Genomic DNA, 12,139 nt, shown 5'->3' with positions numbered 1-12,139 from the left:
AAATACTAGGACTCGAATAAAGAAGACAGAAAATTCCTCACGGAGAAGAGCTGAAGAATTTTTCGAACTCCTCTACTAATTAGAGAGGGGGGCGAAAATTTCCTCTACTAATAATTGTGTTTTTGTCTTTCCTTTATTCTCCTATTTATATTAAGTTCATATTGGGCCCAGTCAGGGATCTATGGAAGGTTTTGGATATGGGCTCCTCCAATTAGCTTTTTACTAATTAAATTGAACCCCAATTTAATATAAGCTTTTAATTGGAATATTACGAGCAGCCACTACAGAAATAATATTCACTCCCCATCCAAATCCGAAATTACAAGTAATCCGGGTTTCCGTTATTTATATTATTTATTTCCCGCGCTTAAGATATAAATGTCCATTAATTAATTAATGTCTGTTATGGACTTAATTAATTAACATCTTATTAATTCCAAGAGTGGACTTAGCAAGAAACACTTATTTATTATTCATAGAGTAATAAAACTCCAACTGGCCAGTTTCCGAATAATAAAACCTTGTTCAAGCTCCTCCTGAGGACATTATCAAATAAGACTCACCTCGCGCACGATTCAACACAATAGCAATCCTAGCACCGCTAGATATTAATCACCACTACCCAATATATCAGGATTATTGGGTTGCAAAAAACCCGCACCATTTGATAAGTCAAAGTAGTGCATAATCAATACCGTATGCTCAATGTTAACGTATGTAGATTAAGAAATAGTTATTTATCAAGACCTAGTCTTTCAGTAGATAGCATAAAGACACGTCTTGCTGTTAGATCCATTCAGTGTTATACCACACCAACGTCATCTTATTTCAGTAAGGCTTAGAAATAATCGGACTGACATTGCAACCTTTCACGATAGGTAGTCTAAGCCTATCTGGGTTGTGAAATTCTTCTTTTTCTTTTGCAAAGCATTGCATAGAACCGACTGTGTTACCTTAAAGTGGACGACGCCCACAACCAGTCTACTAAGCAAAAGACTTAGACTTTGTTTGCTTCTTATACATTTAAATGTTTATAAAACATCTTATAAATGCACAAGCAAACACAATGTAATAATATACTAATTCTATTCGTGCGAAACTGTTCGAATAATACTGAATCGGGTTAAAAGTGAATTGTAGAGTTTTACGTATACAAGCAAGATTCTATTCGAGCGAAACTTGCTCGAAACATGCTTTTCAGTATACCAAACCTAACAGGTTATGGGCGTGAAACTGGTTTCGATGTGTGTAAATATGGAATCAAATCTACTAGAGATGTTGTTACGTGACAATACCTTGTTTGTAACAGAGAGGGATTGAAGGTGGGGATTTAAATGGACCAGAAGCAAGCACAAGAGGATTTGTGCTTGGGAGATCCTGAAATTCTATCATATCCAAACCAGCTGTCAAAGAACAGAGTTGCTGACATATTTTTCAATTATATGAAAAAATTTGGTGGTGATAATGCCATTATTGATTTGTTTTCAGTTGGAATTGATGAGCTTGGGAAGAGTCTTATGACAAGAATCCATGAACCATCTTTAGCAGACAAGGATAATCCAGTTAAAGATTTCTATTTTGCTGAAAAGCCAGTTGTGGTTAGAGTACAACCACCATCAGTTGTGTCCACCAAAGGTTCAAAAAGTGATTCTAAAAGCCATTTGGTGTCCGCGAAGGAAAAGGCTATAAAGTTGAACAGCAAACCATTGCGTCAATGTAAAAAATGTGGAGAATTTGGTCACCATGACTCTAGGAACTGTGGTCGACAAAAGGGAAAATAAAATTGTTAGTTCATTTTTACATTATCAGGTTGCAGTCTTATACAGAAGATATTGCAGTATTAGGGTAGATATATTGCAGTCTAATGAAATGAGTGCAGACACACTATTTGCTTCTTTCTATTATTTCATTAGTTTCACAAGACAGTAGGATTAAATATTAAATTTATACTATTGTTTCCAAGTTGCCTTTCATTTCAGTAAATAGTCCAACTTCAATCTTTTTTAATTCCAAATTTTTACAATACTATATTGCAGTCTTATTCAATGAATGTTGTTGTGTTACGACAACAATGTTGCAGTTTACATATTATTGTTACAATTTTTCTTTCTGATGTAGTTTAATAGAACGAAACTATAGCTAGGTGCTACACAACCTGAAAGTCAGTATTCTCTACAACCAAAGCATAATTAGCTTTCAAGTAATAGCATATTATAAGTAACTGACATCAAGCATGCAAGCATAATATAAGTAACTGCCATCAAAACAATTATGGATAAAAAGTCAAATCAAATTAACTCAGTTACATTGTCTACCCCAAAATAAAACTATACAACCAAATGTTTCAGCACAAGTTCATTCAAACATCCAATACTTCATTGCAGCAGTCATTCAAACATTCAAACATACAAACATTCAAACATTCATTCATCATTGCAGCAGCCATAGGCCCTATTGTCATTGTGAGGCACGCCAAGATGGTCTGTTCTTGTACTCTGCTACCATATTCTCCACATCAATCGGTCTTGTCTTTTTTGCCTCCGTATATAGATGTGAGGCAAGTTTTGACACAAAGCTGAAGGCCCTATTGTTCTTGTTATACAACATTGTTGTACAATATTTGGCTCGAAGAAGCTGCAGAGGCTTTGATTGTTTGTTTGTTAGATCACACTTCCAGTCAGTGATCTTCATGCCCATATAATTTTCCATATGACGCATTGCATACAGGCCACAATCTGTAGTATCTTCTTTAGCACTCCATTTCATTTCTAGAATCTTCACATTTGCTTTTTGGAGCATGCGACCGTAGCTAGCACAACCACATGTCTCCAGAGTGTAGACAAAGAAATCTATCTGCAATTTATAAAATAAGAATTGTCAAGTTGATGAGATTTGCATATTTATATACTGTATATTGCAGAATAACATATATAGCTTTGTTTGCTTACCAGCCTATAGACTTGGTCGTCATATCTATCCCCAACATCAGCTTCTTCTGATCTAACATTATCTATCACGCAGATTGTTGCTTTCAAAAAATCAAAACAAACCACATAGTAGTGGTCGTTTGTATATATAGGGAAAAAAACCTAGTTCATAACAATGAGCATATTTAATTGCATTCCACTAAGAAACATATTGTAGTTCAATGTATTGATAGTTTATTACCAGACTATAATTTTCCCATTTGAAGTTTTGGATATACTTGAGCTCAACAATGATTCTTTCATGAAAGACCTTTGTCTGATCATTGCTCCAATCAGTCTTTGGGTCCACAACTGTACCACTCTGCAGCCAAAGAAAATAAGAATTAGGACAACCATATGAAAAGTCTAATATGCATTAAGTGTTTGAGACATACGGAGGGGAAAGTAGACAGAAACAATCTGTTGGGTGATGTACGGGACTTGAAATTCTCATTCAAATTTAAGTAACAACTCCACCCATCTATGACTGCAACATGGATCCTTGCATATGGCAGCATTGACATTAGTTGAGCATGAGTAATTTTGAAGTTGTTGATGTTGAATACAATCAGCTCCCTGTTACAAAATGTAGGATGTTATCATTTTGTACAATTATTGAATAAACACTTGGTATTAAAAATAATTTCATACGAAACATACGTGGCATTGATTTCAGTACTCATCATCCAAAAATACAGTTCCCTCTCATCCCCCGTCAGTTTGTTTGACATCGTAACTGCACGCACAACATAAGGAGATTTGATTGCATCACTTACTTTATGTTTTGACTTGTCACGGGTGAAGATTGTTTTTTGTCCCTGTTGGAAATTACAGCAAACAATATTACAATTATTAAACTTAAGAATGCATAGTATAATTTGGCAAGATGCATTATATACCTGTTCCTCCTTTTCTTTGGAAGGATCATTCATATTCGATGCAGCACTAGCCTTTTGCGTGTCCTTTGAAGCTGCAGGTTTCACTCCTTGTGGAGGCTTCGAAGGTTCTTGACAGACATTCTACAATAGCCACAAACACAAATGCATTATAATGTGAAATATATAATATAGTAATCTGCAAAAATTCAAACTGTGTTATACAATGTATATCATACCTCTGCAGGAGCTGATGTACTATCATTTTTATCCTTTGAAGCCTCATTCATTCCAGTAGCTGCAGCTTGGCTCGATGAGCACATAGCCTGTGAAGGCTCCTTTCTTGCTTCAGTTGCATCACCCATCTTCTCCTTTCCATGACTTTGATCTGCAGCAGGTGATTTCTCACTCCTCGACTGGCCACCTTGTGCTTGCACATTCTGCATATCCATAAAACCATCATTACGAACAATCTCCAATTGCAAAAGTGTAGTGAAATTTCAAATACAATATAAATAAACCACATATTGTTATCAATAAGAAAAACTTACTTGACTGTCATCATCATCAAACAGATTCCAATTAGGCATATAATTTTCCAATTCAATTTTTTTATCTAGAGCAGTCATCATTTTTTCGATTGCTCTCAGCTAGTCAGGATTCTGCAGATCCTCGTCATCCAAATTTTGTGCAAGTGTTTCAACTTGATCTTTTGTTTTCATCCGTCTCTTCTCTCTCTCTTTCCATTAGTCAGCATTATCAACCCAGCTACAGATGCTACCTTAAAACTATTCATTTCACGTATGTGCTCTGGTGGTGCATGTAACGTAGCAGCAAAATTGAATATTCCATCAGCCAAAAGATTTCCAACACGATAGACATCAGCAGTAAATTTCCTTGCTTCTCTTTCCTCGTTGTGTTGCTGCTTTGTTTCTGCTGAAGTTGAAGGACCAAAACTCATCCAAGATTTGTTGCTCTTGCGCTCGGATTAATGCTTTGTCATCATCAACAAGTTGTTGTGGCATTCAGTCATCATAGTGACCCAGCCCAAATCCACCCGTATTGATCTCTAGGGCTTCTCTTGCTTTTAACGCCTCCAACTCCCACATGTTAATTGATGGGAAACTCCGTTCAACTGTTCGTCTTCCTACTATCATCTTGTCCACATAACATCCCTGACATACAGAAGCAAAAAAAACTTTAGTATATGCATCTTTTTCAAAAAATTGTAAGAAAGTTACATTTACCACAAGGAAAACTATTGGACCAGTGTAGTATCTGCTAGAAGAGTTCAACCATCTGTTATGCACATCTAACAGAACAGTGATGACGTATTCACACCAATTGTAGTCATGGATGATTGACAAATCATCCAAGATATGTAGGATCTTTGGGATAACAGGTCCATCTGCTGGGGTCTCTATAAAACAGTATTCCATGAGTACCAAGAACAATCTCTTGAATTGGTCACCACCATCTACATCCTTCAACATAAGGATGGCAATGTCATCAACATATATATTTTTTCTTGGTTTTTTAAGAGACTTGGCAACGGCTTCCATCCACGACAAATCATGCTTCCTGAGTTTCCGTTCAATACGATGTCTTCCTTAAGGAAGACCAAGCGTCAGATGCACATCAACTTCGTCGATGTGCCTGCATTCTGTCCCCGGCCCTCCTATAGGTAACCCACAAGCAATGGGATTGAAGTATGATGCAACCCAGAACCCCAGTTTTGGAGGTATGTGATTAAACTTGAAATTCAGAAGTGTCCCGAACCCCAAGTCAATTATATCCCTTTTTTGCTTTCCATTTAGATACTCCATGGCATTTCCAAATATTTTTTGGCTTTAATCTGAATAGCAGGGCATTCACACCCTTGTTTAATCTTATCAAAACTACAAAAAAAAAAAAAAACATTATTTCAATACTACATTATTATAAATAATGGACTGCAATATAGAACAAGTAATACTGCAAGATGATGATGCATTATTCTAAATGCTGCACTGCAATGTATAACAAGCAATACAACAATATATAACATTCAATACAGCAATATAGCATGCAAAATAGCAAGATGATGCATTATCCTAAATGGTGCACTGCAATCTATAATAAACAAGACTGCATTATTTTAAATGTTGCACTGCAATGTATAACAAGCAACACAACAATATATAACATTCAATACAGCAATATAGCATGCAAAACAGCAAGATGATGCATTATCCTAAATGGTGCACTGCAATCTATAACAAACAAGACTGCATTATTTTAAATTACCCACTGCAATATATAACAAGTAATATTGCAAGATTTATCACAATACCTTCTCCTCCGGGTCCTCTTAGTTCTTCATTTGTGTTTATTCCCGTGCTTGTTTCAGCTTCTAGTTCCTCCTCATTCATATTTTCATCTTCAGTTGTATCTCTTCTATATTCTTCTTCATCTACCTCTGACCTTGTTCTTTTTCTTGCCATTTTAATGTGTCTTTACACTGCATTAAACCAATAATATCAATCAAATATTGTCACCAATTCAAGTAACATCCAAATCTGTAACACCCGCTTTTATTAGTACCTTTTTGGCGTTGAGTTTTGTTTTGAGAACCAGCGAGTGATAGATCTTAGATAAAATACCATATTTGTTTTGTTTGGTTGCGATTGGAAATAGTGAATGCTTGAATCGTTGTTGCTTAATCGTGTGGTGAAAATAGTCGACGGGATTAACGTGAGATTCGTCGATGGAAAATTTTGGATGTCCGTTTACGAGTACTTGGAATAACACCAAGATACTAAAATAAAATACCACAATTTAATCAATGTTCTAAATTAAATATTTGGGCCTGACATCTTATTTGTTCTCCCTCTAGCCAATTATACTTATTCAATTGGACTACTTTTATTTTAGCTATTTATTCCCGATTCCTAATTTAAAATCAACAGTCAAATCCTTAGTCAACACTGATTCCTTCTCCTAATTTCTTTCTACACGATTTCATTTCCTTCCTCAATCTCCACTCCCTAAAATCTCTCTAACAAACAAATCAATCTCTACATTATATATCTTCCCCACAACTGCATCTGTTAGCATCTGCCGTTCCATTCCACAATTCCAGTGCAATTTTCTTCTCTTCCACAAAGGTAATTCTCCTCATTCCATTGAATACGAAAATGTGCATACTTATTGACTCCATAATTTAACATCACAATGTGAAGGAGAAACCGAGAGAGCTGTGATTACTTTCTGTTGTGCAAATTTTGCTTCTTTCCAAAAGGTATATCCACAATTCCTGAAAGTCTCTGTATTCAATTCTATGACATGCTTTCACATAATCATAGTAGTTCACGAAATCGAACTTAGGCTCTTGTTGAATTCTGGAAATTATTGAATGGTTGTTCTTGATAAAGTTGCAAACTTTAATATCAGTAGAGCTTGTTCTCTTGTTTTCTCTTCTAATCTTAGTTCTGCAAATTTCGTCGGCCCATTAATAACCGAAGTCAAATGATTAGAAATTTAATAAAAGATTTAATTTTGGGAAAAGAGGAAAGTGACTTACCGACTGTGAGACGAGACGCTGTCGACAAAGGAGCTGACCGCCTGGAGCAGCGGCGGACAACGGCGGAGAGGCAGTGCCAGTGACTGCGGCTGCTCGGAGATAGAAGCCGAGCGTGGGGGCTGGCAGTGAAGCGGCGCCGATGTTGGAACGTGGGAGATGAGAGTTTTGTGTTGTTTCTTTTTTTGTGTGAGGAAGAGAAAAGATGCAGTGATGAATCTGTTTTTGTAGAAGAAATATGTGAGTTTCCGAGAAAGAGAGAATTTGTTTTGGTGGAAGAATGGGACAGAGTGAGAGAGCTGTTGTGTTGAGAAAAAGGTGTTAGAATTAGAGAGGGAGAGAAATGGTGTTTCTGTGGGAATGAAATTTGGGGAAGACGAAGTGTACTGTGTTAATATGTTCTCTCTTTATATTTGCAAATGTGTGGAGTTGAATATGTAAACATGTGTTGTGAAAGGAGTATATACGTGTTGGTGGCAGGGAGTATAGTAAAGTACTTGTATTTTTTTTTCTCTTTTCTTTTACACATAGGCGTGTATTGGATAGGAGTATATACGTGTAGACGTAGTGATGTGGGAGTATAATTTTACTTTATGTAGTTGCTGCTTTTATTGTTAGACTAAACTAATTTTTTTTCTTTTTTGGACAATATTATTTAATTGTAAGCTTGAGCCGTAGATAGGAAATATTGCTGGGCAAATTTTTGAGCGATGATAAAGCCGAAAAGTACAAGGTTAATATATATGTTTCTCTATAAAAAAACGATGGATAATGAGCACACACTTAGGATGCATGCATTGTTAAATTGATTTATTTTGCAAAGTCTGATTTTTACATATCATGTTATTTCGAAAAAGATGAACTTGTGCATGTTGGTTGCGGTTGGAAAAGGAAGTGATTGAGGAGTAAGCTTGTGAGGTGGGCTTTCGTTTTAAATAAGGACTATGTCCTAAATACTATTTTTATGTGAAAGGAGGTGAAAATTGTTTGTCTTGCCATGTTTTGTGTTTGAATAAACCTATCTGAAGTGGCTATGCCATGTATGTTAACGAATTCGGGTCCCAGTAGGGCCGCAAACCCTGCTCGGACTGGTGTACACCCAGTAGATCGTGCGCTATCTCATTGGAGTTGGCCGGTCTAGTGACTTGGTTCGTGGCCACGTTCCTTGTCATGTAGTTCAGATATGGTGATGGTGATGTGGATGGAAAATGGTTGCAACCGAAATTTATGTAAAGATGATTTTAGTGACTTGGGTTCTTTTCAATTAAAACCCCCAAGATCACTCGTTATGGCTTGACAAACTGATTTGGCATGTGTCCACCGAGTGCATCAAGTACTCAGCCCTGCATATTTGTTTTTCTTAATGTGCAGATTGAGCGACGACGGGCGTGGAGGATGTTGAGCAGAATTCATGGATTATTTATGTTTGGCTTAATATTTTTGGATATGTCGTGTCTTCATACTCAGACATTTTCCGTGTCTTGAACGCTTCCGCTAGGTGTCTTTTCTTTAAAATTGTTTTAGTATGGAGAACCTAACTCTTTTCAAAATTGTCTACCATCTAGTCTTTTTTTTTCTTAGAATTGGTACTTCGTTGAAATGATACTATATTGTTTTCCAAGTTATTTCAATTATTTAAATAATTTTGGTCAAAGATGTGTGTTTCTCCCTTTCTTCCCCGCTTCTTTAATCACCCCCCTAGTCGCGATCAACCGTGTTTTCTATCCTTAGAAATTACGAGCGTGACAAAATCATACATTAATACAAGCAAATCACCAACTAAGCAAATCACCAAATCAGCAATTCACTTCGAGTACAACAATACTTAATCCAATAGACAAAAAATCACAATAGTCCGTCACAATGTGTCAAAAAACCCTCATACATGGAGCAAATAGCTATAAAATTTTGAAAATCACCAAAAACAGACTAAAACCTCAGATCTAAACATTAAACAAGGAATCAATTGAATGAATAATACACATACATAAATCTGCATTCACAACAAAGTAACATTCTGGAAACCTATTTCGTTCAACCCTAAACGGAATCCAATTAACATGCCTTGTGAACTGTTTTCACTGTTTATTTGTTGTAGGCGTTCGGAATTCCAGAAATTAGCCCTAAATCTCGCGATTCACGGTGTAGTCGTGGATTGAAATTGAAGTTACTCGGTGTAAAGGCGGAGGCGGTGGGATTTAGAGGCAGAGGCGGAGGCGACGTGATTTATAAGCGGAGGCGACGAGATTTAGAATTGGAGGCGGCGGGATCTAGAGGTGGAGGTGGCGGGATGATATTCTAGAGAATCGGAGAGTCGGGGAGAGAGAAAGAGAAGAGTCGGGGGGAGAGAGAGGTGAATTTGGAGAATGAAGGTATTTTTGTGGGTAACCCTAATTTGAATCTGTTTGAAATGACTAAAATGACCCCGACAGCAATTGGGTATACACTAGACAGCAATCTCAATTCTGTTCACGAAATTAAATCTTGAGCGTTGGATTTCCAGATCTAAGGGTGGACATTGGTGGTATGATGTTATTTTAACTATAGTGGCACCCTAGTGCACCCCTATATACATATATATATATAGGGGTGTATTCGGATGAAAACCATAATGTATATTAAAACATCAAACCATGTAAAATAATGTACAATATACACACTAATAATGTACATTTTATTCATGTATAATGTACTGTCAGCATAATGTACAGAATTCATATAATGTAAATGTACATTATTAGTGTGTACAATATTTAGAACAGTACATTAAATCTCACCCATTCAATTTCTTAATCTGACGGTGGATTTGACTGCCATTTGTATTTTATTTAATAATTATAATAAGCATAAACGGGTAAGGATGGTATTGATATATTTTGGCAGTTTTTAAGTATCCATGGTTCATGTTTCTTATTTTTAGCAAGATTGATTTGCCTTAACTGAAACAAAATCAAAATCACAGAAGGCTCTTTCTTTGGAGATTTTTTTCCGTAAACATAAACACAACCACGCATAGTAAGAAGTCCTGCGCCGTCGTTCACCATCTCAAGAGTATTTCGCGGTTATCAACGATGGAGGAATGTAAAAAATGTTTATGCGTATGATTTTTGTAGTGCATTCCGTTCTATAAATTATTGCAACTTTGTAAATTACAATCTGTTGCAATTTTTCTAACCACTAAGGAGGTAGCCACTCTTGTTCGGCCTTCGCCCTAGTCCGTACCTGTTCATGGAGATCAAAGCAAATATTCCAATTATGTGAATTAGTATCTACATTTTGTTTATAGACGAAAAAATGGTGTTTGGCAGTGATGATTAGATTACTAAACCCAGCTCTATGAGACCTTTGTTTTGTGTGAAGGTCAGGGACAATACTTTTTTCTCACGTCTCGTCTGAGCCACTCCATTTTTAATGTTAATTTGTTGCAATTTTTCTAGTGAATATACGTTGTTCAAATTGTTTTGTGATTAATGTCTTTTTGTATTTGCACGACAATATTTTAGTATCATGAAGGCAGTGGAATCGCGTCATGTTTGTTGGAGTTGGACTGAAATATAGGAATATGTACATAATGTAACTTGGTATATATCTATAATGTATTTCGTGTTTTTGGGTGATGTAACTTGGTAATATCTATAATGTATTTCGTGTTTTTGGTATATATCTTGTTGTCTTACCGAGGGTATTTATGAATCCAACGTTTGTCAATATCAGTATTTGACATTGTGTAATAGCTAAGTAACATATATTCGACCCACTTAGTAACGATTTACATTATCATTACTCTAGATTTACATTAGTCAATTTTTCGATTTATATTGTTTAGTACATGTAATTCAATACTGTCCAATTTCATTGTTTGTTTTGTTTTTATATATAATTATCGTTTGTTGAGCACATTTAATCATCAGCACCATCAACTACTCTTGCCCTCTTAGACCTTGTACATAAGATAAAACAAGGACGATTACAAATCAACTACAGAATATTGTATTTCACACATGTATTAAAATATAATTTTACTAAAAGCGCATAATGTTGCAGCACCAATTGAATAATGTATGTACACACCAACATGAGCCACATCCCATTTACATTATTGCTTTTATTAGCTTACACTACTGTGTTCAGCCTGTTGTATGTTACTAATTAGGGGGTAACAATGTAACGTATAGCACAAACACTTGGCAAACGGAGCTCGTACCCATGGCTACAATGTTAACAATTACGCAATACATTATTATCGTTTGCCTGTTGGATAATGTAACAGGAAGTGGTTAATAATGAAACAAAGGGCATGCAAATAATAGCAAGAAACAACTTATTCCAGGGCGCATACTAAATTAAATATTAAGTTACATTGTTGATAAATCTAGAATACATTATTTCATTATACATGTGGATAATGTTACTGGAACTCTTCAATAATGTAAACAAATATGATGATGTATCATGTTTATAGTTACAGGTTATCATCTGTGGGTTTTGCAATCGACTTGAAGGGTCGCCCTCTTTTGACTACGTTCTTCCCCTTTTCCATCGGAGAGTCCTGAATGACCACAACATTACAACCGGGTTTAGTAGAATTCAAAAAAAACCCTAAACAAACAAACAAACAAACAAGCAACATACCCAAAGTTAAACTGAATAATGTAATCAATGTTCAAAGACGAAACGTGTGCTGATACACACTGTAAATAGAAGCTTCAGCAACAGAATTCATAACTTACACTACAGTT

At 35.9% G+C, this 12,139-nt stretch overlaps 1 non-coding gene across 1 annotated transcript; it reads left to right on the top strand.

Moving 5' to 3' along the window:
- The first annotated feature begins 10,700 nt into the window (after positions 1-10,700).
- Positions 10,701-10,807, top strand: LOC125185789 (small nucleolar RNA snoR69Y). Its single transcript, XR_007170287.1, has one exon. It is a non-coding gene; the product is annotated as a small nucleolar RNA snoR69Y (small nucleolar RNA).
- The last annotated feature ends 1,332 nt before the right edge of the window (positions 10,808-12,139 follow it).

Source organism: Salvia hispanica, chromosome 1, assembly GCF_029641045.1.
Source record: "Salvia hispanica isolate PSC_SH4W2 chromosome 1, Shi_PSC_v1, whole genome shotgun sequence".
Lineage (NCBI taxonomy): Eukaryota > Viridiplantae > Streptophyta > Magnoliopsida > Lamiales > Lamiaceae > Salvia > Salvia hispanica.
The sequence above is the reverse complement of the archived record's forward strand: the minus strand, read 5'-3'. Positions and strand labels throughout refer to the sequence as shown.